The sequence below is a fragment of the Rhinolophus sinicus genome, linkage group LG02 (genome assembly GCF_036562045.2).
Source record: "Rhinolophus sinicus isolate RSC01 linkage group LG02, ASM3656204v1, whole genome shotgun sequence".
Classification (NCBI taxonomy): domain Eukaryota; kingdom Metazoa; phylum Chordata; class Mammalia; order Chiroptera; family Rhinolophidae; genus Rhinolophus; species Rhinolophus sinicus.
This window is the reverse complement of record NC_133752.1, coordinates 192,669,459-192,673,183: the sequence shown is the minus strand read 5'-3', so window position 1 is coordinate 192,673,183 and position 3,725 is coordinate 192,669,459.

The following is a 3,725-nucleotide window of genomic DNA, read 5'->3' as shown; positions in this document are numbered from 1 at the left end:
AAGATGACCATGTATCTTTCTCCTTTAACTTTAAAAAAAACAAACTTTTATTTATTTTAAGTGTGTTTTTCCAGGACCCATCAGTTCCAAGGCAAGTAGTTGTTTCAATCTAGTTGTGGAGGCGCAGGCAACCCTGGTATTACGAGCATCGTGCTCTAACCAACTGACGTTAAGCCAAACTTGCATTTCTGTATGAGACCTGATTTTGTCATATGATCATTTTTATACTGCCAGATTTGGTTTGCTAATGTTTTGTTTAGGGTTTTTGTATCTATATTCATGAGTGATATTGGCCTATATTATTGTTTTGTACTGTAGTTGTCATAAAAAGAATTGGGACATAGTCGCCTTTTTTATTATGTGGTAATACTGAAATCATGTCTTCTTTAAATAACTCATAGGTGAACACTGAACACTATGGGCCTGAGTTTTCTTTGTGAAAACTGATGATAGATTCAATTCCTTTAATGGTTATTGGGAGGTCTGACGTGCAGCTGATGCCACAGGTCTTCAGGTTGCTAAAGTACTAAAATAGTTTCATGCCAGTTGGTACCTAGCCACCACTCCCAACCAGTAACTGCAACAACCCCTCCATGATAGCCCCAGATTCCCCCAGACCTTCCAGTGAAGAGTAGATCGAAGAGTTAATGCCCGGCCAGGGTCTTCTTGGACTCTGCTGAGTGCTAAGGCTAGCTCGCACCTGTTATGAATGCTCAGTGTTGGGTGCTGGGTTGTTAAATACTTGATACTATGACCAGGAATGGTTCTCATTCCAGTTTCCTCTTGAGTCAGTTTTGGTAAGTTATATTTTTCTAGGAATATGCCTATTTCATTAAAAAAGTTTAAGCTATTTTAATAGTTATTCATAATATCTTGTATTTTCTTTTTCTCAATGTCTGCAGACTCTCTAACTTTTCATATCTTGATATTGGTTGTGACTTCTTTTTTCTTGATCAATTTCATCAGAGGGTTGTCGATACTATCAGTCTTTTCATAGAAATAATTTTTGTTTTTGTTGATCCTATTCCATTACTTCCTTCGTTTACCTTTACTCTGGCTTCCTTTTGTGTTTTTTTTTGTTGTTTTTTTTCTAGTTTCTTGAGATGGGTGCTTACTTATTACTTACAGCCTTTTTCTTTCCTAATATAAGTATTACAGCCGTAAACCTCCCTCTAAGTCATGCTTTACTTGTATCCCACAATTTTTAATATGTAACATTTGCAGTCTCGTTCAGTTAAAAATATTTTATAATTTCATTATGATTTCTTTTTTGATTCATCAGGTATTTAGAAATGTACTTCTTCATTTCCAAACATATGGGGCTTTTGAAATTATCTTTTTGTTATTGATCTCCGGTTTATTTGTATTGTGATAAAAAATATACTGTATCTGATTTCAGGCTTGAAATTTGTTGAGATTTATTCTTTTTATAAATATTCTATATATCTTGAAAAGGACAGTATTCTGCAGTTGGTATTCTATAAAAGTCCACTAGTCAAGTTTCTTAACCATATCCTTATTGAATATGTGTCTGCTTGTTCTACCAATTACAGAGGGATGTGTTTTAAAATCTCCCACTATAATTGTGGATTTGTTTATTTTTCTGTGTAGTTCTCTTCTTCCTGTTTCTTATATTTTAAGACTATGCATTTATATGCAAATTTGAAATAGTTTTATCTTTCTGGTGAATTGGACCATTTTCATTACAAAGTGACATTCTTTATCTTTAGTGATTTTTTTGATATTAAAATAAACATCAAAATATTAAAATAAATTTCAATTGACACATAGCTTTCTTTTGGTTAACTTTTGCATGCTATATTTTCCCCTGTGCATTTACTTTCACTCTTTCAGTATCCTTAAGTTTTGGAAGTGTCTCTTGTGGATGTCTTTTGTAAATTGCATGCAGTTGGAATTTATCCAGTATGAGAATCTTTGTATTTTAACTACAACATTTAGTCCAGTTGTATTTATTGAATTATAGTGCATTTGAATTTATATCTGTCAGCTGTTTGTCCCACCTGTCTTGTATTTATTTTTCTGTCCATTCTTGCTTACTTTAGGATTGACTGGGTTGATATTTCTCATTCTATTTTTGCCCTTTAATAATTGGGACAAATGTTATACACTGCATTTCTATTCTTTTAATGTTTATCTTGTAATAACAGTTGCATTCTCAACTCATCAAAGTTTGTTTGGTATCTATCTTCCCGTCCACCTGAAGAATATAAGCATCTTCGAGCACTTTAACTCCACTCACCTAAGTTATATGCTATTGTTGCTGTGTATTTTAGCTCTATTTTTATCCAGAAGACGTGGTTATTGTTTTGTATTATCAATGTTGTTCATTGTTCTTTATTCCCCATTGCATCAGACCTCTGTCTGTGATGTCTTCCTCCTGCCTGAAGTAACTCCGTTGGAATTTCCTTTAGGGAGGGTCTGCTAGTGACAAAGTCTGTTTCTTTATTGGTAAATGTTGTTACTTCACTTCGTTCTGGCAAGATATTTTCAGTAGGTACAGTTTTGGACAGAAAATTTCCCTGGGTATATAATTCTAAGAAGATGGTTATCTTCTCTCAGAACATTGGATGTATCATTCCTCTGCTTTCTGTCTTCCGTTGCTCCTGATAAAAAGTCAAGTATAAATTTGTCACTTCTTTTTTTTCTGTGTGCCAGACAGAAGCGTTTGGACTTTATTCTGAGGAGAATAGGGAGTTATGAAAAGTTTTTAAGCATTAGGGTGACCCGGTCAGATCTGCCTTTTAGGAAGCGCACTCTGGCAATGTGTGGATACTGGTCGGAGGGAATGGCAACTCAGTGAGATCTTTGCTGCAGTCCAGAGAAAGGACAAAGGGTGTGGAGGGGAGGAGGTCAGTGTCAAGATTTGGGATCATTCGTGGCAGAGGGGAGTCAGAGGGGCACGGATGACCCCGGGTTCCTGGAGCGGATGAATGGAAGTACCAAGCGAAAATAGAAGGGGTGATTGGGGGTGGGTAGTTATAACGAGTTCATTCGGGACCTCAATACCCATTCATTCCACAAATAGTTGAACATCTACTTTGCGCTAAGCGCCCAGCGTGGTGTGTGTATATTGAGACTTAGGGTAGCTTGGCAGCAAAATCCGTTCCCGGGTGCACTTTTTTATACGCCGAGGCCACACCTGCTGCGTATTATTGCCTTGACGCGGACCCTCGAGGCAGCGACCCAGGTGTCTCTGCATTACAGCCTGCGGACCGACGGACTGACGGGTGGAACGACGGACGTGGAGGCGCCTGTTCAGCACTGGCTAAGATCTAGAGAGACCGCGGTGCGGTGACGCCGCGACAGGTTGGGAAACCTTGGCGGTACCCGTCCTCCTGCAGCTCCGGGGTTCGCACCGCGGCCCCGCCTGCTCGTTTGTGGGAGGTGGGGCAGATGGCCTCCCCACTCTGCCCGTTTCCTCATCTGCCCAATCCGGGCCATGCCGTTTCCGGCCCATCAGAGTCAACGGGAGGATTTTAAGAAACGCGTGTGGGTGTTAGGATTTCGTCCCGCCCCGGAGCCGAACGGCGCCCGCGCCAAATAAGTTCCGCGGGCCCGCGGCTGGGTGTGCGGCTCGCGGCCCCTGGCTCCGGAGCGGGGCGGTACGGGGCCCCGACGGGGCGGGGCTCCAGCGAGGGCGGGGCCGGCGGAGGGAGGGCTAGGAGGGAGGGGCGGGACCTGCCGGGCGCGAGCCGAGCCCCCGC